Source organism: Leopardus geoffroyi, chromosome C1 (genome assembly GCF_018350155.1).
Source record: "Leopardus geoffroyi isolate Oge1 chromosome C1, O.geoffroyi_Oge1_pat1.0, whole genome shotgun sequence".
Lineage (NCBI taxonomy): Eukaryota > Metazoa > Chordata > Mammalia > Carnivora > Felidae > Leopardus > Leopardus geoffroyi.
In genome coordinates this window covers 192,155,950-192,183,798 of record NC_059328.1, presented here as the reverse complement: position 1 = coordinate 192,183,798, position 27,849 = coordinate 192,155,950, and the positions used below count along the sequence as shown (strand labels likewise).

The window sequence follows — 27,849 nt, the reverse complement described above, 5'->3', positions numbered from 1 at the left end:
GGCCTAACAATGTTTTGTGACCTAATGTTCAATTTCCAATATCACATGATCGAGCTGCTGTTAGAGCTTACAAAAAACACGTTAGCTCTGCAGAGGGAAGCTAACCACCTCAAGGCTTGCCTCCATGTTTCTTATCCTGTGAATTTCTGAATTCTGAGCCTTACCTCAGATACACAGATGTGCTCACATCTGCGGGACCACAGAAGGAGATGAGGGATAAAAAAACCAATCCGTCAATTTCCTCAGCTCCTAAGAGCTTTCTCTGGCAACCCATCTAGATAAAGAAATAAAAACTAAAACACCTAATTAATGTGTGATTACAATTCTCCACTGTCAGAAACACACTGGAACCTTGTAAGTAAAATCTCTCCTAATGAGCCCTACAGTTCGCTGTGCAATTGAAGAGCTCTCCTTTGACATTCTAAGGTTCTTTTCATTCCACCGTCAGAATGAAATTTAACTTGACTTCTCATAAGCAAAAGCCCATCAAACAAAGGAAGGATGGGTGCCCCCCCATCACTTTTCAGCCTGCGGCACTGCAGCCAATAGCAATGGTTTCCATTCAAAAAACAAACCTCAGTTATACACACATACACGCTGAGCAAAAGAATTAATCTGTGCTGTTTGTTCATCGTTTACTTTTCTCCTGGAATACATGATGCATTTTTGTGGAGGGTGGTGGAGGAAGGGAAGAACCACATTCAAATGAAACCCAACATCACTCTCCTCCAGTGTCATTTCAAAAGCCAGATAAAAGCCAAATGAGGAGGCTGGGAAAGAGTGTACAACGTAGCCGTTCTGAAAACCACCCTCCATTTCATTCTGGAGCGGGGAGGTCACACCCAGGCATCAAAATAGCTTCTCTCCTCAAAGTAAATTAGCTGGTAAGTGCTTTCTTGTTTGTTTTCCTCAGACTGACACATTTGCAGCCGACCTGATGAGGATTTTCTGCAGATGATTTATTTACAAAACAGTATTTTGACTAAGTACCAGCTGGCAGACCAGAAAAAGGACTCCTGATAGTTTAGGAAAAGTTCTATGTGAAGATTCATAGTTTTGGTCCTGTCACAGTTTTTAGGGAAGGTCATAACCAGGTTTGCTACTGCTGCTGATTAAAACCTCAAACCCTGAAAGAGAGAACATGAGGGTGTCGCTCGGGTGAGGGGGTGGGAGGGCACAAAGAACTTTGAGTAATTTCCTCGGCTTTTACCTAGAAAATTACAGCTCATAAATGTGGATTTTAAGTAGTTGTGACTCAGAAATAATCAAACATCATTTGTGGAAAGGCCACTTAGAGAAAACTAGTAGGAGAAAATGGTGCTCTGAGATGAAAATTGATTTCGCCCTCCTTAAATGACAAGGTAGGGGGGAAAGTTCTAAACTGAGCTGTAAATGTGGTTGGTTGGGTTTTTGTTGTTGTTGGTTTTGTTTTTTTTTTTTTCCTCCCTTTTAAAGACGAATAGCTTGTGGTTCTTCAGAACAAACATTTCTTTGTTGTTGCTGTATTTTTGAAATCTCATAATCAATTGCCTGTTAGGATAATTGGTACCTGGGCTCTCCTAATGAAGGACAAATGACTAAATGCAGGGAAATTGCTGGGAGAAAAGGTTTATCTAACGTGATTGTTCTTTTGGGAGGTGGGAGCCAGCTGCTTTTGGTCTAATAGTTTATCCTTTCCTCCCAGTAAAAGCTAATGAAAACCAAATGAAAATTTGATAACTTTCACCAGCAATTATTCTTTCAAATTGGCCCTTTTTCGCTTAAAACAAACTCATCCGCCCAAGCTTCCACAAACTTGTTGCTTAATGAATCCACCAGTGTTTTTTTTGTTTGTTGTGTGGGGGAAAGAAATAAAAGACCAATGGACCTTTCTGTGGGTCTTCAATTACTTAGTTCAAGTAATTCCTCTGACTGAATTAAATTCTCCTCACGTTTTCACATCTTCCTGACGCTAGATGCTTTTTCAGTTTTCTCATGGTCTTTATGATTTTACCTGGGACTTCAGTCATTTAGTTTATAACAGAATGTCACATATCTTGTTACTTTACCACCAATTGTCATCTGAGGTAGATATTTAACTGAATATTCCCTTTACAAAGGCCACAGCACTTGGAGACAACCTATGGGTGTAATTTTGAAAGGAGGAAAGCTGTATGCTCAAAGTTCTTTTTTCCAAATCATTTATAATTTTTAAAAAAATCAGAAGCAGTCAAATATCCAATGGTAGGAGGCTAGTTAAGGATTTCTTATATAGCATCTCAGTGAAATATCTTGCAGGCATTAGGAAATCATAATTTGGAGGATTATGTAGCATCATGAACGGGTGCTTATAATATTAACAGTATTAATAATATTAATTATGTAAAAAGTAAATGCAGTTGAAAAAAACTGAAGAAAGTATTCAAAATAGTAGTGGTAATGAGCCTGTAATGAGCTTATGATGTGCTGATGGTAAACTGATGGTATGTTAGGGAGGGAAAACTTTACTCTCTTAGGTTCAGTTCTGAAGGCCGGCAAATTAAACTGACTAGAGTGGGGCACCTGGGTGGCTCAGTCAATTAAGCGTCTGACTTCAGCTTGGGTCATGATCTCTTGGTTTGTGAGCTGAAGCCCTGCGTCGGGCTCTGTGCTGACAGCTCAGAGCCTAGAGCCTGCTTCAGATGCTGTGTCTCCCTCTCTCTCTGACCCTCCCCCGTTTATGCTCTGTCTCTCTCTCAAAAATAAATACACATTAAAAATTTTTTTTAAAAAAAGAGATGGTTAGAATTTGGGTTTATATGCCACCTTAATTAGGAAGTTGAGGGAAGGAAATCATAAGTTATGATTTACTAATTTATATACCATCCCTTAATAAAGGAATGGGAAAACAAATGATTTTTTAGAAAGATAACTGACTGGGCCCTTGTCTGTTTAGGGGTGGTGTGCAGACGTCACCTCTAATAAGGAGTCAGTCTTCCCAGGTTGCTCTCCAGGAGGTGCTTTATGACAATTGAGTTATTTGGGGACCTCAGGTGCCTTCTGCTCAAAATAATTTTTAGGGGTGGCTGGGTGGCTCAGTCAGTTAGGTGTCCGACTCTTGATTTCACCTCAGGTCTTGATCTCAGGGTCATGAGTTCAAGCCCTGCATTGGGCTCTGTGCTGGGCATGGAAGCCTACTCAAAATAATAATAATAATAATAATAATAATAATAATAATAATAATTTTTATGCCACACTGGTGGATGCTGGGCCTCTTCATGTGATATAGCTCTACTTTTTTTCCTGAACTTTCTCTAATAGTCTATTACTTTAATGATTTAAAAACTCTATCATATTGAAAATTCCTATTTTTTCTTCGGTCTTCAGCTTTCATAAAAACCACAAAAAAAGTTAAGTATTTGATCTCATGGGGGCTCTTCAGTTCTAATTCACCTGGTTTCTTTGATAACATTGACTAGTAAAGGTTTCTGCCTTATAAAACTTCTAATGAAAGTAGTGAAGTCTGAGTACAGTAACAGCTGATAGCATAAGAAGTTGATAGAAAAGACATAGCTGGTTAAATGAAGATTACTAACATCATTCTCTCTTTGTTTTTTTTAATTATGTTTATTAATTTGTTTGTTTGTTTATTTATTTATTTTGCGAGAGTGTATGTGTGTGCATGCGTGCACAGAGGCAGAGGGAGAGAGAGAATTCCAAGCAGGGATTCCCGCACTGTCAGCGCAGAGCCCGACGCAGGGCTCGATCTCGTGCCTGGGAGATCATGATCTGAGCCAAAACCAAGAGGGACGCTCAACCATCTGAGCTACCCAGGCACACCTAACAGCATTCTCTTGAATTGCACAGTTTCCAAATATGCTTCAAATGCGTGAGGGCACATCTTTACACTTGACATTTTGATTTTGCCTGTCACCCCAGAGCTCTAACACCAACGAAGCTTTTAGCTTGTTTCATGGCTTGAAGCAAACCTTTGGGACCTTAGTTCCCTTTTCTCTAAAATAAAACTGATGGGCCAGGTTTCTTCCAGCACCACAATCCACCTCCCCCTGCCTCCTTTTTAAATGTCTGGCTGAGTCACTGCTCAGTGAGATCTATATAATGGATGCTCATTACATACAGTGCCACATACAGTGGACACCCAATAAATACTGATTGAGGCAACTCTTTCACTCAGACGGTTTTTTCATATTCTTCAATCATCATAGTATGTTCTGATTATTCCGTTGATACTCAAATAAGATGAAAAATGTTCTTTTTTTTTATAAAATTTTTTTTAACATTTATTCATTCTTGAGAGACAGAGCATGAGCAGGGGTCGGGCAGCGAGACAGAGAGAGAGGGAGGCACAGAATCCAAAGCAGGCTCCAGACTCTGAGCTGTCAGCACAGAGCCCGACTTGGGGCTCAAACCACAAACCGTGAGATCATGACCTGAGCCGAAGTCGGAGGCTCAACCGACTGAGCCACCCAGGCGCCCTGAGAAATGCTCTTCATTGTTAAAGAAAATCGTGTCAGTTGGAGCCAAGTATACATGATTCAGGCACAAGTGTTTTGTAAGACATTGTGCCGTGGTACCGTCAGCCCAATTAATATATTGGTCAGATGATTAATTAGCAGGTGGAAGGGTAAAGGTTAAATAGGGCCTGGTTTTGCCTGTGGAAGAGTTTCTCTCTGTGAGGGGAACTGACCCGGGGGAAAGCCAGCCATCTGATGTGGACCTCATTGGCCACTCTTGTTCATTATTAAAACATCAATCAACGAACCCCTGTGAACTTTGGTGTCTGAAATATGGCACGCAGCAGCTCTCTGCAGGACATGTGCAAATAAACACATCATTTGTGATAAAGGAATTCAAAAATCAAATAAATAAAGTGTGTTAGGACTTTTGAACGGTTTAAATATTCTTTTGTTTTGTCTTACTCTGTTTCACCTCCATGTGAAAGATGGAAGTTGGGGGGCACCTGGCTGGTTCAGCTGGTAGGGCATGATCTCGGGGCCGTGAGTTCGAGCCTCACGTTGAGCGTAGAGATTGCTTAAGAAAAATAAAACCAGCACCAGGGGGTGCCTGGGTGGCTCAGTCAGTTAAGCATCCATCTTCGACTCAGGTCATGATCTCTCGGTTTGTGGGTTCAAGCTTGAGTTGGGGGCTCTATGCTGACAGCTCAGAGCCTGGAGTCTGCTTTGGATTCTGTGTCTCCTTCTCTCTCTGCCCCTCCCCTGCTCATACTCTGTCTCTGTCTCTGTCTCTGTCTCTATCTCTGTCTCTCAAAAATAAACATTAAAAAAAATGAATAAAAATAAAAATCTTTAAAAAAAGATGGAAGTTGGAAATTATTATTTGCCATTTTGCCAGGGATTGTTTGTTTATCATTAGCTAAAAGAAGGTGCCTGTTCATAATCCTATTCAATCAAACAGTTATTGATGGAATCCTTGGCTAGGTTGGTAGAAGACATAAGAATTTTAAAGGAAGAGTCTTGCCCTTGGTAAGCTTAAAGCTATGCTGCCTGGGAACAGAATGAAGTTATTAAACCAAAAAGGCTTGTTTGTCTGTTTATCTGTTTTTAATTTATTTTTTTAGTAATCTCTATGCTCAGTGGGGCTCGAACCCACAACCCTGATATCAAGAGTCACGTGCTCTACTGACTGAGCTAGACCGGAGCCCCTAACCTAAAAACATTTAGAAGTATGGAGTGATGGGGCGCCTGGGTAGCTCAGTTGGTTAAGCATCTGGCTCTTGATTTTGGCTCAGGTCACGATCTCACAGTTTGTAGGATCGAACCCCGCCATCGGCCTCTGCACTGATGGGGCGGAACCTGCTTGGGATTTTCACTCTACCTCTCTGCCCCTCTCTCTGTCATGTGCATGCTCATTCTCTCTCCCTTTCTCTCTCTCAAAATAACTAAACATTAAAAAAAAAAAAAGAAGTATGGGGTGCCTACCGAAGGTGGAGTTTAGAAAAGGCAGAGAGGGATGTGAACAGGCATATTCAGGTTAACAGTTCATGGAGGAGGTGAGAGTCAGTGTCCCATGACACAGTCAAAGTGAGATGACAAGATTTGGACTTGACTGAGTAACTGATGGGATGTGCCCACCAGAAGTCCTCCTGAGCCCTAGGAGCTGGTGGAAGCACTTGCTAGGAGGGAGGAGCAGAGACTTCTGACCCATGAGACAAGGGATGTGAGAGCAGCATGCAGGTGAAAAGCAGAGAGCTGTTTCCACTAAAGCATCAGGGCACAAGAAGCCCTGTTTATGGTCTCTGCTAACAAAAACAACAAAAAAATATCAATGAAAGAGAATTCTCCATTCCACGACCCTCACTTCATCCCGAAGCCCTACCCAGCTTTGACGCGACAAGCATTCCCATGCTCGGGCAGTGCACTGGTAAGAGAGTTGTGGCGCCCAGGGGGTGCGAACTTGTACTCAAACACGTGCAATAACCTCCTGGAGGCCCCGGGAGTACTTTTGGGTGAACCCTTCTCAAGTGTGATATATTTTTCGGGCAAGCACAGTGGAACTACATCAGAAAAATGGAGACACCCCAATGAATCCCGAATTAACACCCTAAATACGACCCCATTTGTGTCCACTGTCAACAACAGGGATTTTCAGGTTACAATAGGAATATATTTATATAACACTTGATGTGTTTCACTGCTGTTTTCGGTAATACTGCTGACTGCTCTCCTTAGGAATCCACATCTAACTCAATCCGGCAGTGAAGGCTCTCACTGAAGTCCTGAAAACCTGTATTGCCAGTGTGGCTGATCTGCATAAAGCATTTCAGAATTTAACCAATCCATTAATACAGCTGGGCTCAAAGTCAGGCTGACCCAACGAGGACCAGGAAATTCCCAAGTAGACTTTGTTTTGAGTGTTCTTTTTAAACTGAAGACGAAAGGAGAGTAGGGAAAGGGTTCAGGCTCACCAGTGGGTTAGGCCGACTTTTTAGGACACCAAAAACAAGAGGCCTTGTTGGTGTTACCGTCAAAAAGGCAATCTCATGAATACAAAGTTCCAGCTAAGGTGAAGCCAAGAAGGTAATTCATTTCATAAAGTCTAACGCATAAAGAATTCAATAAGGAGGGTCATAGTGTTCCCTCAGGAGTCATGCAGAAACGAAGCAGATTTCACTGGTGCTTAAAATGGCTTCCAGGGTTTCTCTCTGAAGTTCTAATTTTGTGTTTTCTTTTTATGCCCCCCCCCCCGCCAAATGTTATTAAAGGATTGTCTATGGGGGCACCTGGGTGGGTCAGTTGGCTGAGCGTCCGATTTCAGCGCAGGCCATGATCTTGCAGTTCACGACTTTGAGCCCCGCATCAGGCTCTGTGCTGCCAGCCCAGAGCCTGGAGCCTGCTTCAAATTCTGTGTCTCCTCCTCTCTCTGCCCCTCCCCTGCTCGTGCTGTCTGTCTGTCTCTCTCTCAAAAATTAAAATAATAATAATAATAATAATAATAATAATAAATGAGTCAGTTGGGTTTAGTTCTGCCATTTCGAATATTTGACATAATTGCATATAACAGACCTCACTATTCAACAGAACATGATCATTATAAACACATGTAATATAATCATTCCAGAAGTGTTTGAGGAACACTAGGGGGTGCATCAGGTCTTGGGATGAAGGCAGAGTTGCTATGAAAAAGGGAGGACTTTGTGGAGAAGGACTTTGAAAGGAGATCTGCAACCTGGTAGCTTGGAAAAGAGAATTCAAGCCGAGTCTAAAAAAATATGTGTGGTGTTGAATTTTCATTAGGACCACACTGTCCCTAATTTCATGAAAAATAATTTGTATGTACAGTTGGATCCCCAGACCTGGAACATACTGCTTATGAATATGACATCCTTAATTTTTCATAGAACTTTCTCATTGGTGGTTTATAATGATGCACTTCTGTTTGCATAGAAAAAAAAATATGGTAATGGAGTATTCTGCCTGATTATATAATTAAGAGTTGACATAGATTTTTCAATTAGGTTATACCCTTTAAAAGTGCTGTTATTTGACTTGACCATTTTTGACCTAACAAAATGGCAGTTTCTTATGCTTCAACAGAAAATATGGATTACTAGTTTAATAAAAAAAATAGTAGGATACTTACGTGTATAATTACTTGTTTTATTTCGTCTAAATATTTGTTAGATTTGTGTATTTTATTTATATACACGATATAGTTAACTATGTTTAACACTGAAACCTTAGTACACATACTGTAGTTTTGATGACTGAGAAAGCACTTTCTCCTCCAACACTAAACTTTTATTGAGCACCTATTAGGTTTTCCGCAGGCTGCTCTGTACTTGAGACATACGCGTGAGTAAAACAAGAGGTTCCTGGGTGGCTCAGTTAAGCGTTCAACTCTTGGTTTCAGCTCAGGTCATGATCTCACGGTTTGTGAGTTTGAGCTCCCACATCAGGCTCTCTGCTGTCAGCCCAGAGCCCACTTCAGATCCTCTGTCTCCCCCTCTCTCTACCTATCTAGAGCACTCTGTCTCTCTCAAAAACAAGCAAACAAACAAACAAACAAGAAAGGATGATTAAAACATAATCTTTGCTTATAAGGCTCTCACAGTTTAGTAAGGGAGAAAACACTTCTACAGATACTTACTACGGTGCACAAGGTTTAAGAAGGAAGTGCCTGAAATCAGACAGACCCAGAACTCTTGTCTGAGTTTCAACACTATTGCTAAGTGCCCAAGCTCTCTTTGCCTCATAGAAATAATAATAGTATCTCACAGGGTTGTTGAGAGAATTAAATGTGAAAATGCACGTAAAATGGCTTAACATCGTATTGTACTTCACAAATACGCAGGAAATGTTAGGTATTACCACAATGTGTTAAATGCTATTATATAAATAGGTGTGCCTGGTATTTGCTTCCTTTTGCATGTGGTTAGGTGAACTGGTTTTATTTCTTTTTTATTTATCTGGTTTTTTTTTTTAAAGATTTTATCTTTTTTTTTTTTTTTTTTTTAACATTTATTTATTTTTGGGACAGAGAGAGACAGAGCATGAATGGGGGAGGGGCAGAGAGAGAGGGAGACACAGAATCGGAAACAGGCTCCAGGCTCTGAGCCATCAGCCCAGAGCCCGACGCGGGGCTCGAACTCACGGACCGCGAGATCGTGACCTGGCCGAAGTCGGACGCCCAACCGACTGCGCCACCCAGGCGCCCCTAAAGATTTTATCTTTAAGTAATCCCTATACCCCATATGAGGCTCGAAGTCACAACCCTGAGACCAAGAGTTCCACTGATGGGACCAGCCAGGCGCCACTGGGTGAACTGGTTTTAATTATGAGTTACTCATGAAATAGTGAACTAGTTTGCTTTTGTAAGATTTTAGAGGAAAATTTCATCACCTTTTCCTGGAAGTAAGACCCATTGTCAACCAAAAGTCCGTGTCTAATTAAGTGGCTGAACAGATTTAACACATCCTTCAGGAGGGAAGCTAGCTTTCCTAAGCACTCAACAGTCTTTTAACACCTCTAATAAAAAAGAGGAACTGAACACAGGAACTAACGAATTTGATGATAATCAAGAATTTAAATTCTCACCTCAAACTCACCTTTGCCCTCTCAGATAAAAATTATCGTAAGTTATTGTCAAGATGCCATGGGCATAAATGTCTTCTATCAAAAGCCACTAACGTAGGCTTTCAGCCAAGCAATAAATATTTTTGAACTCTACTATTTGCCAGGCACTGAGCTAGGCTCTAGGGGTATAAAGGCAAGCAAAAACTACAGCCTGTCGGAGGAGAGACATTTATTATGTATTCAAATTTATAACTAACAATTATAAGTAAAGCATATAGAGCAGTGACCTTGATTGAGACCGAGGGACAGGCTGGTGGTGGTCAGAGAAGAGTTCATTTAGAATGAACTGTAATGAACTAACATCTGAAAATACCGCTTACCCTTCAGTAGAGCCGGTGATTTTCTCCCCAGTCAAAAACCACCAGCAAGTTCAGGAAATAAAAGCTTAGTCAAATCAATTGTTTAGCTACATAATGAAAAATACTAAGTTGATATAAATTATTTACTCTTGGGGCGCCTGGGTGGCTCAGTCAGTTAAGCATCTGACTCTTGATTTGGGCTCCGATCATGATCTCACGGTTTGTGAGTTTGAGCCCTGCATTGGGCTCCACTCAGATGGTGCAGAGCCTGCTTGGGATTCTCTTTCTCTCTCTCTTTCTCTCTCTCTCTCTCCCACCCCCTTCTCTGCCTTTCTCTCAAGCGCTCTCTCTCTCTCTCTCTCTCAAAATAAACTAAAAAAGCAAATAATAAATTATTTACTCTTACCCGATCAGATAGCTAATGTTAAACATGACTTTTTTGTTTGACTGCCTTTCTGCCCCACCTGGGCTTTTATTTCATTAGCCCTATTGAAATAGCCCTTCACCTCTGGGGTGATTTTCTCATTATCAACATGCTCACATACAAAATGTTACTTCAGTATAGTCCTTCACATGCACTAACCAAGAAGATGGGGGAAATTTTAGAAGATAGTAAAATGACCGAGTTCTTCTTGCCTTATCTGGGAGAGGGGCTTTGCTCTGGAATAATATTTCATGTATAAACATGGCGTTTCTCCATAGTTTGCCTTTCTTTTGTTTTTTTTTTTTTTCTTTGTTTTGTTTTGTTGAGAGAATGAATAGGGCAAGTATTCTGAACTTCAGTTCACACTTAAAATTGCTTATATCAGAGGAAGGATTATAATATATCAAACACTATAAAAAAGATTTATTCGGAAAGGTATTGCGTTTCCCAGAACACAAGGAGGGGAAAATGACTGTAGAGAGTGTCTGTCCATTTTAAACTTTTATTAAAATATTTATGAGAATCTTCACGTGCTGGGGCACCCGGCTGACTCAGTCAGAAGAGCATGCAACTCTTGATCTTGGGGTCATGAGTTCGAGCCCCATGTTAGTATAAAGATTACTGAAAATAAATAAATAAAATTTAAAAAAAGAATATTCACATTCATTTATTTCAGCCTCAAATAAACAAAAGCTTGATTTTTCAAACCTACATCTATTTTTTTTTTTTGCCATGTGAAATGGAATCTGCTCAAGTCCACTGAGTGTTCTTCAGTAATTTCCTAAAGAATGACCATTGCCTCCATTTTAGATTTTTTCTTAAGCAATCGGTAAATAACTTATTCATCAAACTTGAGAGAATGCCCCAAAAGAATTTCTTTTGAAAAGCTGGTCTTCTTCTTGCTGAGCCAGACAATTCCTGTGTTTTCTAGCCAGTTGGATGACAGCAGATCAGTGAGATCACAGCAAGAAGTCCCAGCTATGTTAGACCCGTCTTCAGCACAAGAAATGAACTCATCTACACGAATCATTTGGTGCAAAATAAATAAATTCCTTCAGTAGAACATGATCACAGGATCAGAATGTCCTACTTTGGAAAGGAAGGAATGAGCACAATGCAACTTTACAGTAACAGCAGGAAACCATTATTTTGTTGCTCACAGTGGTATGTTTCAGCCGATGTTTTCTTAGAATGAAGCATAAATCCAAAATGTTAGCTAAACCAAGCCTGAATAATATCAAATGAGCGCTCTGATTACAGCCGGTGATCATTACATTAGCTGGAAGCCTAAGAATTTGCAGCCTCTCAACAAAGTCATGCTAGTTATGTGAACTATTTCATAATACACCCTAATTCAAAGATGAATAAAGTAAGATAATAATAATGATATATCACAATTCTTGGCTATAAACCAGGCACTGTGCTAGACACATACATATCCTGTGTATTTTTTTTTTTTTTAAGTAAACTCTATACCCAATGTGGGGCTTGAACTTATGATCTGGAGATCAAAAGCCACATGCTCTCTACCCACTGAGCTAGCCAGGCACCCCTATCATTCTTCTTTTTTTTCTTTTTTTTAATGTTTGTTTATTTATTTTGAGACAGAGCATAAGCAGGGGAAGGGCAGAGAGAGAGGAAGAGAGAGAATCCCAAGCAGGCTCTGCACTTTCAGCTCGGAGCCTGACACGGGGCTTGACCCTATGACCCTGGGATTGTGACCTGAGCCAAAATCAAGAGTCAGACGCTCAACCCACTGAGCCACCCTGGGGCCCCTCTTTTTTTTTTTTTTTTTAAGTGAACATAACCTCAAGATTATATCATCTTCATAATAAAACAAATATGACATTTAGAGCTAGATCACTTTTTTTTTTCTTTTTTCAACGTTTTTATTTATTTTTGGGACAGAGAGAGACAGAGCATGAACGGGGGAGGGGCAGAGAGAGAGGGAGACACAGAATCGGAAACAGGCTCCAGGCTCTGAGCCATCAGCCCAGAGCCCGACGCGGGGCTCGAACTCACGGACCGCGAGATCGTGACCTGGCTGAAGTCGGACGCTTAACCGACTGCGCCACCCAGGCGCCCCAAGAGCTAGATCACTTTCAATGCTTGCTTCTCTTAATAGCCAGCATTCTCTTCGATCTACAGTTGAGATCAACACATTCAAGCCTCAGCACTTCTTTGTAATTTTAACCTTTTTCTGAAAAATCAGTCTGCCCACCTTAGCCTCTGCTTCCTGTCATAATGCTGCTTTCCCTGGGCATACAGAGAATCCTTGCCCTTCTTGTAATGTGTCACTTTGTGGGGCTGGTGCTTGCCACACTTCTTGTAGAAAGTCCGGTGGGTTTTTAGGAATGTTCACCGTGTTTGTGAGAGCTACATCTGTACAGAAAGTATCTTGTTAATATTGTTTAAACAACCCAGCAATGGTCTCTTGATGGGGTTTCTCCCCAGATCACAGATGAAGAAACTGAAGTTGGCTGTGATAATTAAAAAAAAAAAAAAAGATGTGGTATGTGTGACCACTGTCTTTGATTTGCCATTATCGGGGAGGAAAAAAATATCTTTTCCTCCTCCCCTTCTAAATTCTCAACTGGGGTCCCTGCGACAAAAGACAGAATATCGAGAGAAAAACATACAGATTGCTTAATACAAGTTTGGCATGACTCGGGAGCCTTCATAAGGAAATGAAGACCTGAGGAAACCGTTATACTGGAGTGTTTTTATCCTGACCAAAAATGAGAACTTCTGAAAATGTGTTAAGACGAAGGGTTGTGAGCGGAGAGAGTAAAGTGGGGGAAACATGGCAAGGTTTGTTGCTCAGATCCTTCTCAGAGTCCCTACTTCCTTGGAGGTAAGGATGCCCTTTCCTCAGGGTCTATGGAGGGCATCTGTCACATGAGACTCCTATGACCTGCTTCAAGGGAGACAAGGGAGGTCAGAGAGTCCTTTCTGCTGCTGCTGTTTCTCAAACTCCTTCAGCTTAAGCTATTTAATATACCAAGGTGCCATATGTTGGGTAGGATGTCCTAAACCTTACCAGTTTCTACTTTGGATTGGGAACAAATGTGAAGTAGTACTTACAAATAAGACAATAGGAAATAGACATACACTAGAAATAGAGGGAAAATGGGATTTAGAGGTCTGGAGACCTAGGGAAAACAATTATAATAGTGACAAATGACTATTATCAGACACCGAGCTCCACGTGATTGCCTCATTTCATCCCCACAGCTACCCAATCAAGTAGATATTATTATGATCCCTCTTTTACAGATGGAGAAATCGGGGCTTGGAACTTTCGACTAACTTCGCAAGGCCACACAGGTAGGTAATAGGTGGAACTGAAATTTGAAACCAGGGTCTGTCTGACTCCAGGGCCCTAGTCCTTAACGACCATAAAATACTGCCCAGAAATGCTTATGATGGTTTGTGGATTTCACCAAAGCACAAGATGAAGAGGGCCTGGTGGGAAAGAGGGAAGTTTAACAACTGAAGAGATGAGGGTGACAGAGAAAGAAGACAGACTGGAAAGGAAACATAGAACCAGAATTCATCTCTACATAAACACCCTTGATATATTTAGATGTCCCGAGGGAGAGTGGGGGGCAAGGGCAGTGACAGACGAGGCATAACTGGAGCGTCTTTGGGGGCTGCTATGACTTCTCTTCATCCCACGATTGTGAGCCAGGTAAGTGTCCTCGGGCCAACGAAGGCCTGCCGTGTTCTCAAACTGCAGCGTTGATCCGGCAAATCGCCACATCTCACCAGTTTATTTGGAGTTTGGGGATGGCGAGAGCATGAGCTTGGCTCTCTTTCTCTGTTTGAGTAGCTGCAGCAGCGATTAAAGTGGCCTCAGTCTGTGGAAAAAAAAGTGAGAGAGAGAGAGAGAGAGAGAGATAAAAGGAAGGCTGCACATACTTGAATACTCTGTTAATGTTCTGGCTGTGCAAAGCGATTCTATTAATCTTGCTTTCAGTCTCTCGATTCCAACAGTAATATTAGGGACTTGGCTTCTAATACACAGTCTTTAAAGAGGACAGATAGGGGTGCAGGGAAGAGAGTCTGGGATCCCGAAAGAAAGAATTTGCCTCCGCAGTGCCACACTTGGGGTGCTATCAGAATTCTCTCCTCTGAAGCCCTTCCCCACTTGCCCGGAATTCACTGAGCCCCCCACCCCTCTGAGGAAGTGCTTCCCCACCTTGATGTTTAGTCCCATCATTATCCTAGGACTGGAAGGTAAATGTAGGTCTTGGAAATTGAGTGGACCGGAAAGAAACTTCATACACACTTCTTAAAAACCTTACCATGCCTCCATCCTCCTCCTTCTTCGTTGTCCTCCCAAGGTCGGAGCAACACTTTTGGACTAAAGATCTATGAAAAGAGAATTTTTTTTTTTAATTTTTTTTTTCAACGTTTATTTATTTTTGGGACAGAAAGAGACAGAGTATGAACGGGGGAGGGGCAGAGAGAGAGGGAGACACAGAATCGGAAACAGGCTCCAGGCTCTGAGCCATCAGCCCAGAGCCTGACGCGGGGCTCGAACTCACGGACCGCGAGATCGTGACCTGGCTGAAGTCGGACACTTAACCGACTGCGCCACCCAGGCGCCCCGAAAAGAGAATTTTTTAAACAGGTAAATCGTGACTCACATAAAATTAACGTGTCACAAGGTTTTTTTCTTTTTTTTTTTTAACTCATTAATGAATGATGGACTCGGTGAGATGTTACCATGGGTTGAAACGAGAATTCAAAGTATCACGCATATATAGGCCATCAGGAATGTTGACATGAATTTAGAAACAGTCGCAAAACTGGCAAAACTGGTCAGTAATTCACAGGACAATAATCAACTGCATTCCAGTAGACACAATTCATTCATATTTCTACGGACAAGGGTCATTTGTGTTAAGCTGTTGACAATGGTGTGCAATTGTCAAACACTCAGACAGCGACAGGCAGAGAGAAGCTGAGAAGACACACCAGATAGGAAAGACACTGAGAATCTTTCTTCCCCTTTCAATGTCTCTCACAATTGCTCCTGACACGCCCTAAATCCTGAAGAAATTAGGACATTTCTTCATATGTAATTCAACATAAAAAATAAATAAATACTAAACTAAAACTCATAAATTTTGTAATAAAATTAAAAGTTTTTTTTTTTCCAGAATTTTCTTACTGCAAAATTGTACATTAATCCACGGAAGTGAAGCCTTTGCTTTGCTGGTACACTAACTTAGTCTGCTTTTGGAGTTATAACTCCTCCTCCAGTAACTTAGCTTTTGGACACACCGGTGACTTCTTTAGTAAAGTCCTCTTTCAGGCCAGTGGGCTGAGCATTTTCTTTTCTTTTGAGAGACAGTGTGTGAGGGAAAGAGAGTTGGCACAGGGGGAGAGAGAGAGAATCTCAAGCCAGTTCCATGCTCAGCACAGAGCCCAATGCCGGGCTCGATCTCACGACCCTAGGATCATCACCTGAGCCGAAATCAAGTCGGACGTTCAACCAACTGAGCCACACAGGTGTCACTAGGTTGAGTATTTTCTTTTTTTTTTTTAAAGTTTTTATTTATTTTTGAGACAGAGACAGAGCATGAGCAGGGGAGGGGCAGAGAGAGGGGGAGATACAGAATCTGAAGCAAGCTCCAGGCTCCGAGCTGTCAGCACAGAGGCTCAAACTCACAGAGTGTGAGATCACGACCTGAGCTGAAGTCAGACGCTCAACCGACTGAGCCACCCAGGCGCCCCGGGTTGAGTATTTTCTAATGAAATAGATCAAAGAAGAAAATGGAAGAAACATTATGTGGTACTAAATGGGTAAGGTATCTGAAATAAAACCCAGCCATAAATCATATTTTTCCGGACACCTACGTATCACAAATCATGTCTCACGGTATAGTTCTGTATTAAGACCACTGTACTGATTTTAATTCTCACTCCAATGTGTCATGAGGTTGAGGAGTGTGTGTATTTTTTTTAAGCAGTATGATAAGATGTCACCCTGGAAACACTTTAGATATCTGCTGGGTCTGTTAGTTAAAAGGATACGTTTTTATTATTCAATATAAAATAATAATTTTAAATTTAATTACAAAATTGAAACAAATAATTTTATATTTAATTATAAATTTAAACAAATTATTGTTATTAATTATTTTAATGTTTATTTACTTTTTTTTTAATGTTTATTTGGGGAGACAGAGAGACAGAGTGGGGGAGGGGCAGAGAGAGAGAGAGACACAGAATCTGAAGCAGGTCTCCAGGCTCTGAGCTGGTCAGCACAGAGCCCGACATGGGGATCGAACCCATGAGGTATGGGATCATGACCTGGGCCAAAGTCGGACGCTTGACCGACTGAGCCACCCAGGCGCCCCAATGTTTATTTACTTTTAACAGAGAGAGACAGAGAGAGCATGAGCGGAAAGGGGCAGAGAGAGAGAGGGAGACGCGGAATCCGAAGCAGGGTCCAGGCTCTGAGCTGTCAGCACAGAGCCCAACGTGGAGCTCGAACTCATGAACCATGAGATCATGACCTGAGCTGAAGTTGGACACTTAACCGACTGAGCCACCCAGGCGCCCCAGCAAATTATTTTAAATAAAAGTTGCCTAAGGAGCAATCAGCTTTCTAGATTTAAAAATGAGGTGGGAGGGTACTGGGCAGGGTGCTAAAGACGAAAAATTAAAAAGGCTCTTGGTTATACTCTGGTCAGTTTGCCTCAACTCTGAGCTGGGAGTAGAAATGTTAAGTACAGTACAGTCAAGTAAAATGTAAAGGGTGCCCTCAAACAACAGCAGCTTGTGTCTCAGGGTGACACTTGCCAGTTGGGACTGAGCCCCCGTTAGCCACCAGCACCATCAGCAAGCCCCAGTGGTTTGCTGGGTGGTCTTGATCATGGGAAGGCTGTTGTTTTGTGGTTAACACTTCCACCCAGCTCCACGTGGGCAAACATCCAAATAAGACGAAACTGATTGCCAGGCTACTGCACTCTATTTCCACATCTGTTTAGGCTCCTCTCGGGTCTTGCTCCAGTCCTGATTTCTGCATTCTGACTCCTGGCTGAGCCGTCTCCCGCAGCTTTATTTATTTCTGGCCTTACTGAGTGAGTGTCGATGCTTTGCTTAAGAACTAAGCTATCTTCTCCGACGCGTGGCTTCCTGTAGCTGGCTGACTTCGTTCCTCCACGCGTGGTGGAGCATCAGTTCTCCGGGATTCAAGTCGGCTCTGTCCTGTGTGGTGAGTCCTTCCCTCCGAGGCCCCCAGGAGCAGCTGCACCTCGTTCCTCAAGGTCACTGTATACACTTAATCTGCCAACGGGCTTGCTTCCTGAAGGATCTGCTGCTCCCTCCCGGAGCCCAGCAGCACTACCTCAAGCTTCCCTGGGTCAGCTTTATCCAGATAAACTACTGGGTTGCTGAAACAATTCCAGAATTCTGATTCTCCCAACCTGTAATAAGAAAGAGAAAGTAAGCCAAACAAGTAAAGCCAAATTTCATGTTGACCATAATGACAGGAGTTCATGGTTAGTAGATATAATTATCTAACTATACCAAAATCATCTTTATTTAAGCTCTTCCTCACTCGTTCTTTCCACAGATATTTATTGGGCCTATTCCATGTTCTGGGAATTGTTCTTGCAACTAAGGATATAGCGGAGAATTTAAAAAGACAGTTTTGGGGTGCCTGGGTGGCTCAGTCAGTTGAGTGTCTGACCCTTGGCTTCAGCTCAGGTCCTGATCTGATGGTTTTGTGGGCTTGAGCCCTGCATCAGGTTCTGAGCTGACCGTTTGGGGCCTGCTTGGGATTCTCTCTCTCTCTCCCTCTCTCTCTCTGACCTTCCCCCACTTGTGCTCTCTCTGTCTCTCTCAAAATACATAAACTGAAAAAAGAAAAAAAAGAGTTTTGGGACTCAGAGCTTACACTGTATATCTAATGGGATTTCCTTGAGTGAGGAGGTAAATAATGATTTAAAGAGTGCTACTTTAGGGGTGCTTGGGTGACTCAGTCGGTTGAGTGCCTGCTTCGACTCAGGTCATGATCTCAAGGCTCGTGAGTTCGAGCCCTGAGTCAGGCTCTGTGCTGACAGCTCAGAGCCGGGAGCCTGTTTCAGCTTCTGTGTGTGTGTCTCTCTCTGCCCCTCCCCTGCTCACACTCTGTCTCTCTCTGTCTCTCAAAAATAAATAAACACTGACAAAAAATTTTTAAAGAGCGCTACTTTAGACAAGGGCGTCTAATTGGCATGCTGATATGTATTCTCTCATTTAATCATAGATAAATTAACTATTCAATTTGTGGCTCCTATCTGAAATCAGTACATAATGCTCCAAGAAGTATAGTCTTGCAAGCCTTAAATACTTGAGCCATAACAAATATCCTAGCCTGTGTATTTTTCCAATTTTTTATGATGACAAATTTCAAACATTCAGAGAAGTTGAAGGAATATCGTGCAGAGAACAATTACATACTTATAATCTAGATCAATGACTAACATTTTGCTGTATCTGGTTGACCTATAATTATTTATGTATCTTAAATGTATTATTTGAAGATAGTTTCAAGCTTGCAAAAAACTTGCAAGAAGAAGGCAAAGAATTCTTTCAAATCCCTTTTACCTATTGTTAAAATTTTGTTCCATTTGTTTTTATATTCTGTGTATGCGTCCACGTAGTTTTCCTGAGAGGAAGTTGCACAACTCATGCCCCCTTCTCCTCATATATATATATATATATATATATATATATATATATATTAATTAATGTTTATTTGTTTTTGAGAGAGAGAGAGAGAGAGAGAGGGAGAGGGAATCAGAGGATCTGAAGCGGGCTGTCCTATGTGGGGCTAGAACTCACGAACTGCGAGATCATGACCTGAGCCGAAGTCGGACAGTTAACTGAGCCTCTACCTATATATTTTAGTGTCTATTTCCTAAGAACAAGGACATTCTTCCACATAACCATTGCATACTTAATAATTAGAGGAAATTTAAGTTGATGCAATACTGTCAGCCAACCTCTAATCCATGTTCCAGTTCTGTCAATTGATCCAATAATATTCTTTTGGGCCTTTTATTTTTCTCTCGTATAGGATGCAGTCAGCATCAGATGTTACATTTACTTGCCATGTCTCTTTAGTCTTTTAATCTGGAACATTTCCATAGCTTTTCTTTGTCTTTGATGACATTGACATTTTTGAAGAAAACAGAACATAAAAAAAAAAAAAGTTCCTTATTTGGAGGTTGTCTGATGTCTATCATGTGTCATAGTTTGGGTTCTTCTAAAAGAAGACTCAGGGACAGCTTAATGATCGGATATGAGACTGTGCCCTTAGGATCCATTCCTGTGTGTAGAAGGTGGGGAGACAACTGGGCATGGGGAGAAATTGAGCTGCAAAGGTAGGACCGTCTCCATAGGTGGACCTGGGAAGCTAAAATGGACCCGTAAGAATTATCCCCCACTGGGGCATGATGGCCAGGCCTTCCTACTTCCATTTCAGCCATCACTGGAGGTGAGCCACTCTAGAAGGGCATGGCCCTGGGAAGGGAACTCTGTGTAGTAACAGCAGTCCCTGAAGGGCTGCTAATTGGACGCTGTTTCTTTTTTTTTTTTTTTAATTTTTTTTTTTTTTTTTTTTTGGACGTTGTTTCTTGATGGCTCCCCAGGAGCTAGGGCAACATTTTACCTGGAAAGGGGATCTAGACTGTGCCGTAAGTATACCTCAATTGAAAAAAAAAAAAAAAAAAAAAAAAAGATAGGAACACCTGCGTCTGACTCTTGGTTTCGGCTCAGGTCATGATCTCACCATTGGTGGGTCTGAGCCCCACGTGAGGTCCCGCACCGACAGTTGGAGCCTGCTTGGGATCCTTCTTGGGATTCTCTCTCTCTCTGCCCCTCCACTGCTTGTGCTCTCTCTCTCTCTCTCTCTCTCTCAAAATAAATAAATAAACAAACAAACACAAAAAGATAAACATAAAAAAAAATGTTTCATCAAAGGTCACAGATTACTTTGTTTTGATCTTTTTTCCCCATTTTCTTTAAAGTTTATTTATTTATTTTGAGAGAGTAGGGGGGGCGCAGAGAGAGGGTGAGAGACAGAATCCCAAGCAGGCCCTGCACTGTCAGTGTAGAGCCCAACTCGAGGCTCAAACTCGCAAACCATGAGATCATGACATGAACCCAAATCAAGAGTCAGACACTTAACTGACTGAGCCAGCCAGACGCCCCTCTTTTCTCTTTTAACATGGAACTATCTTTCTATTTGTTTTTCCTTGACAAAGACTAAACAGACCAGGCCTGATGTCTTGAAGAACGTTCCTATTTTTCAGTGTTTTTCAAATTTGAGTCTTGTGACTTAATGTCACAAAAACTGAGGAAAATAACACAGTTTGCTTTTAATTCGATGATTTTAAGTATTAATACAGATAAAGTAACTTTTTAAGATATGCACTACCTTTGCTAGAAAGCCATTGAAGGCCTGCTTTTATATTCATTATTAATAAAGGAGAGTCTTAGAGAAGTAAAGAGATAAAATGATTTGTTACACCAAATTTATTACACATATTTAAAATTGAGTTAACACAGTATTTGTGTGTGTGAGTATACATAGCCAGATACTATTTAACCTTCACATTTTCTTCTCTAACAAAGAATGAAAGAAAAAGCTGCTTTGTTGTTTTTTTTTTTTTTTTGTAATTTGCAAGTGAAAACAGGAAATGAAAGAATCATATTATCTTGTCCCATCGTATTATGTTGTACCATAATCACATTATATTATATTGTTACTAAAGCTTCTTTAGTCCCTTAAATGTAGCACTCATTATAAGCAGCTCTAATCCTCTTAAAATATTATGACTCATTCGTTATAACAAATTAAGGAAGACATGAGACACAAGGATCTTTTCAGATTATTTCCAGACAAGCTTCTTTAACTAATATCCCTCAATTGAGCTAGTTATAAGTTTTCTGATGGAAAAGAATTACCTCTGCTAGGTATTAGTCAAATACTTTCAAAATTTGTCAATGGCCACCACCATGACAAAGGGACGGGGGTATCTTCCTTTCTCCTCCCTACTTTCTTCCATCCCTCCTTTGTCCTTTTTCCCCTGTCTTTAATGGAAAGAATTCACTGCTAAAACTATATGGTAGTGCTCATTTTCCACTCAAACTAAGATATATCCCATAAACATTAAAGGAATTGGGAAATCTTCAGTATAGGAGCCACAAGTGCGTATGAGATAAATATAAAGCTACAGACTTGCTACTGTTACGTGTAGGATAAAATAAAATACAGATTTGGTCAACTTTGCCTATTTTGAGCCTATATATTTTGATTCAGCATCATTCCTTGAATATTCATTGTGTTTAAGTCCCTGAACTGGACCCTCTGATGAGTCACACATTTGATTGATTGACTGGTTGATTGATTCACTTATTTATTCATTCATTCACTTTTATAGTCTCTACAACTAAAGCAAGTTTAGGAAGGAGAAGAAGGTGGTGGAAAAATATGTGTGTTTCCATAGGAGCTTAACTAGTAAGTGGGCTACATTATTATTCTTAGATTCCATAAGCCTAATTTTTAAAAGAACACCATGTGGGGCGCCTGGGTGGCGCAGTCGGTTGAGCGTCCGACTTCAGCCAGGTCACGATCTCACGGTCCATGAGTTCGAGCCCCGCGTCGGGCTCTGGGCTGATGGCTCAGAGCCTGGAGCCTGTTTCCGATTCTGTGTCTCCCTCTCTCTCTGCCCCTCCCCCATTCATGCTCTGTCTCTCTCTGTCCCAAAAATAAATAAACGTTGAAAAAATAAATAAATAAAAATTAAAAGAACACCATGCTATTTGAGGCACGTGGTTCCCATATGCACAAAATATGCCTATTCCAACTCCTTATTCAGGTGACATGAGCAAAAATAGCAGAGTAAGGACCTCTGAAAGTTCTCTCCTCCACAAAGCAACAAGAAACTGGCAAAATGGTCACATGCAACTTTTACATAACTCTGATATTTACCCAAAAGCTTGCAACAATCTGGGATGTTCATTAAAAACAAACAAGGGGTTGCCATTTGTAACTATGTGGATGGAACTGGAGGGTATTATGCTAAGTGAAATTAGGCAGAGAAAGACAAAAATCATATGACTTCACTCATATGAGGACTTTAAGAGACAAAACAGATGAACATAAGGGAAGGAAAACAAAAATAATATAAAAACAGGGAGGGGGACAAAAGAGACTCATAAATATGGAGAACAAACTGAGGGTTACTGGAGGTGTTGTGGGAGGGGGGATGGGCTAAATGGGTAAGGGGCATTAAGGAATCTACTCCTGAAATAATTATTGCACTATATGCTAACTAATTTGGATGCAAATTAAAAAAATAATAAAAACAACAAAAAAACCCCAAAAAACAAACAAGGGGTGGGGTGCCTGGGTGGCTCAGTTGGTTAGGCAACCCATTTTGGTCAGGTCATGATCTCACGGTTCGTGGGTTTGAGCCCTGCGTCAGGCTCTGTGCTGACAGCTCAGAGCCTGGAGCCTGCTTCGGATTCTGTGTCTCCCTCTCTCTGCCCCTCCCCAGCTTGCGCTCTGTCTCTTTCTCTTTTTCTCTCAAAAATGAATAAACATTAAAAAAATTGAAATAAACAAACAAACAAGGCCACCTAGGTGGCTCAGTGGGTTAAGCGTCTTGACTTTGGCTCAGGTCACGATCTCACAGTTCCGTGAGTTCGAGCCCCGCATAGGGGGCTCTGTGCTGACAGTTTGGAGCCTGGAGCCGGCTTCGGATTCTGTGTCTCCCTCTCTCTCTGCCCCTCCCCAACTCGCGCTCTGTCTCTCTCTGTCTCTCAAAAATGAATAAAAAAAATTTTTTTTTAAATAAAGATACATAAAAACAAACAAAAACAACAAAATTCAAACCAACTCAATCACAGTAAAAGAAGTGAGCTGTGTGGCATTTTTAACTTGCCCTGGTCTCATCCTGCTTTGCAATATTCTGGAAAACCAGCAGCCTGCATTCGTTCTCCATGAAGACTAGCAAGCAGCCAGGCAGCAACTGAAAGGAACAGAAAGCAGTTGTGGAAATCCTTCAAAGCTTCATCCCCAGAGAACTGTTCTATGACCTGTCTGGTGGCTTCTTGGAAAAACTCACTTGCAAGACTATCTATATTTGACCTAAGTCAGCTCACCTACTGTGAAAAGCTTTTTCCCCAGAAGCATTTGTCAAAAATAATAACAGGCAGTTACTTAGCTTTTCAGCTGCCTGAGGTGATGGACACCAGTGGAGGGAAAGCATTAGACTAACCAAAAGCTTTAAAAGAAAGACTGAGGAATGAGACATACAGAGAGGCCTTGAAAAGCTCTGATGTGTACCTGAGAATCCAGAAGGCCACATGCAAGTATAGGCTGTGCTCATCCCGGGGTTCTGTACATGGCCAAGAAAGCCAGGAAAAGGCCCTAAGCTTTCACCTCTGGATGACCTTGAAGGTTCTGCAAGCAGAAAATAGAGGCTAAAGCGGAGCTGAAAAGTGTGCCCCCAACATGCAGACAGAGCCCCTCACCAAAACCTGGGAGACTTATTGGTTCCAGGCATTTAAGGAAATTTCCAGGTCCTACATTATATATTCTGAGCTTTGCATGGTGGTGACAACAAAGGAAAGGTTGCATAAGCCCTGGGACAGTCTACAGCTTTGATGTCTCTCTGGATTCCTGATCCCTCCATTTCAGTTCAGGCCACTAAGAATTTTCCTTTCTTTCTTGCCAGTTCAGCCATACATTTAAAAAGATGATTTTTGGGGACACCTGGGTGGCGCAGTCGGTTAAGCGTCCAACTCTTGATTTCAGCTCAGGTCATGATCTCGCGGTTCTGGAGTTCGAGCCCCACATCGGGCTCTGCACTGATGGTGCAGAGTCTGCTTGGGATTCTCTCTCTGTCTTTCTGTCTCTGTCTCTCTATCTGCTCCTCCCTCTCTTGCATGTGCACGCTGTGCCTCAAAATAAATAAATAAGCTTTAAATAAATAAAACTTTGTCAGCACAGAGCCTGATGCTGGGCTCGAACCCACAAACTCACGAACCCACAAACCGTGAGATCATGACCTGAGCTGAAGTTGGATGCTTAACTGACCAAGCCACTAGGTGCCCCTGTTTAATCTAGTGTTTTTAGAGGTTTTGTAGTGAAAAGTGCTTTAAAAATATCCGGAGTAGCTAGAGTACCATACTGCCAGCAACATAATAACTCCACCAAGCTTTTGAGCTACTAATAGCCTTCTTAAGAAGGTTCTACCTACAGGGTCACTTCACAACTGAACGAATGTATTAAGGCACAAAAAGTTATGTAGACCGCAGTGACTACATTGTTGGAGAGTTCCATGGTCTTTTTCTGCCATTCAGCTTCAGAGCCAGGCTTGAACCAGCTCCTTTTCTCTCCTTATCTTTGAGGGGTCCCACCAACTCAGACACCGCCATAGCTGACTCTGCCCACTTCTCTTGTTGCGCATCTCTCCAACTGCCATACCCTTTGCTCCACAAACATTTAGTTTTATCTTCAATCTTTTACTGTTAATCACTAGAAGAGAATAGTAAATAACAGAAACACGGTCAATATGAGAAATTTACAAGCATTTCATAATTTTACGAAAGGTCTTAGAATCATGGTCCTGATTTCCTTCTAGAATGAGTTTTTGTCTTTCTGATTTTATTCTTTTAGAGAGTTGTTCTATATTTAGGTGAAGGCCCCAGGGATCCTGTTTTCAAAAATGACCCTTCTTCCTCAATTGAAGACACACAGGTCTGTGGATGCTATCAAGGCAGAACAATATGTATCCTCTCCTCTCCAGAAGACATTTGGTACCTCTGAGAATCACCAGATTGAATTATCCCCAAATCAGTCATCTTTTGTCCTGATCAGGAATATTATGGCCATTATTTATAATCCTATTATTAGATGATCAACATACCCACATATAACCTAGACTTTGATAGTGGTCCTACTTTTAACCACCTGGTTAACGCAAGGCTTCATTCCCTTCTGCAACATTGATTTCATTAAATGTTAGGGCTTTTTCCTCTTTGCCTTTTATTTTTTAGCCTTTTTCCCTCTTTTCCATCTTATTGTCTCTCTGTGCTACATTTTAGGTACCTGCTTCAGATATATCTTCTTTTTTTTTTCTTTTTAAGTTTATTTATTTATTTTGAGGGAGAGACAGCACAAGTATGGGAGGGGCAGAGACAGAGGGAGAGAGAGTCCCAAGCAGGCTCTGCACTGGCAGAGAGAGGGGCTCGAACCCGTGAAACCATGAGGTCATGACCTGAGCCAAAATCAAGAGTCAGATGCTTAACTGATTGAGCCACCCAGGCGCCCCCAGATATATCTTCAGGTTTACAGTCTCCCTTTGGCTGGGTCTACACTATTATTTTATGCATCCAATAACATAAATTTCAATATTAACTGTAATTTCTAGAAGTCCTGCATGGTTCTTTATAAAACTTTCTTGGCCCAAAGTAAATATTCTGCCTAAAACCCTAGTAATATTAGTGCTTCTGTCGTTAGTATTTAGGTATTTATTTCGACCCAGCCTCCTCAGCATTCAGATATTTATAAGTGCTCCACTTTACGTTTTTTTCATGTATAAAACGAAAGGAGTAGATTTAAATTGTCTCTGACATCTCATTTCACTTTAATAGACTACAATTCTGTGATCTTTAGCCATACTAACTTCACTGTCTTTCTTTCTTTTTCTTTTTAATGTTCATTCATTTATTTTGAGAGAGAGGGAGTGGGAGAGGGGCAGAGAGAGAGAGAGAGAGTCCCAAGCAGGCTCCACACTGTCAGCACAGTCCCTGACTCAGGGCTCAGTCTCGCAAACTGTGACATCATGACCTAAGCTGAAATCAAGAGTCCTATGCTTCACTGACTGAGCCCCCCGGGCACCCCTACTTCACCTTCTTCCAAAGAGATTAAAGAATAGAAATTGGTTTGTAAAGAGAGCACTCCCACTTCCCCAACTAAAAATGGCAAGTTGCAACAGATGAAAAGAAATAGACATGGCAGCCACATCTTTGGGAGTCAAAATGAGAAATAAGAAAAGTGTTTCCCTTCACAGTACATTACACGTGAAAGAAATTTTATACTGTCCTCTCCTTTTATCCTTCATGCCACCCCACCCCTCCAAGAACACTTAGTGAAGGCAGCACGGCATATATTCATTGATTGGGAAATTACCGCTAAGCCACAGAATCAGAACTGTACATTCTGACCAATGGCCAGGAGAGCCATCGAACTGTATCCGGTACAACGTCAGAGTAACCCAAACAGAGAGTTTCAGGGTTGGCGGTACTTTAGACATCATCAAGCCCAGTCACACTGAGTTCCTGGTGTCCTCCTACGAAACCCTCAATTTGTGGTTGCCTCATTAAACATCTCCAGGTATGAGAAATGTGCCATCATCTGACCCAGTTCTGTACTAGTATGAAAGCTCCATGGGTTCTGTTCACCACCAGTCACTACTCTTTCTTCAGGGCCCAGAACACATAGCAGATGCTCAATAAATATTTTAAAAAATGTTTTCTGATAAAGGGCGCCTGGGTGGCTCAGTCGGTTTAATTAAGCGTCTGACTCTTGACTTCGGCTCAGGTCAGGATCTCACAGTTGGCGAGATCGAGCCCTGCGTTGGGCTCTGCGCTGACAGCACGGAGCCTGTTTGGGCCCTCTCTCCCTCTCTCTCTGCCTCTCTCTCTTTCACTCAAAATAAATCAAAATAAACATTAAAAAATAATTTTTTTGAGAAATGTTTTTTAAATGAATAAATGCCAATTTTTAACCACTATAGTCTTCAGAAAGTTTGCCTTCTGTTGAGCTCAAATATCTTTTTCTCTCACGTCCTTAGTTTTGCTCTCCAGCCAGATAAATTTCCCTCATCTGCATACCAGACCTTGACCCGCTTGAAAAAGTGATCCTACCCAGGGGCGCTTGGCTGGCTCAGTCAGAAGAGCATGCCACTCTTGATCTTGAGGTCGTGAGTTCGAGCCCCATGTTGGGTGCAGAGATTACTAAAAAAATAAATTAAAAAAAGGTTATCCTGTTCTTTCTTTTCCAGAATAAATAGCTTCCACCAATTCATTCAGTGTTCCTCAACATGATACAGTTTTAAGCTTTCCCTCCACCCTGTTCTCTCTTTTCTGGACATGCTCCAGTTTACCATCGTTCCTCTTAAACTGTAATTCTCAGAAAAGAATACAACAACCCCGGGTGCAACCTGACCAGTTCAAGCAGAGTTGGACAAACACTCCCTCAATTCTATTAAAAGAGCTCCAGGGCAAATTCACAGGGTTTTTTGTTTGCTTGTTTGTTTGTTTTTCTTCTTTCTTTTTTCTTTCTTTTTTTTTAAGCAGTCACATCCCTTTCTTGATTCACATTGAGCTCACGGTCAAGGAGAAATCTTGTGTTGGTGCAGAAATTTAGCACGTCTAGATGTTGGAACCCGTTGCCCCAGGACACTAGTCTCCGTGCCTTTGGCGAGTGCCACACACTGTGGAAATGTGAGTGGAGGTGGTTGAGTGGGACCTTGCC

General features: G+C 41.5%; 1 protein-coding gene across 8 annotated transcripts in view; it reads left to right on the top strand.

The window, feature by feature from the left end:
* Positions 1 to 27,849, top strand: part of CMKLR2 (chemerin chemokine-like receptor 2) — a 68,610-nt gene that overhangs the window by 17,386 nt on the left and 23,375 nt on the right. For 3 of the 8 annotated variants that reach the window (XR_006713112.1, XM_045480925.1, XM_045480922.1), the window contains exons 1-2: positions 698 to 884; positions 13,572 to 13,622. The gene's annotated coding sequence lies outside the window, so the exon portion shown is untranslated. Of the gene's footprint in view, positions 1 to 697; positions 885 to 13,571; positions 13,623 to 17,299; positions 17,527 to 27,849 lie in introns of those variants that run through there. The other 5 variants (XM_045480924.1, XM_045480923.1, XM_045480928.1 and 2 more) reach the window with 4 other exon arrangements.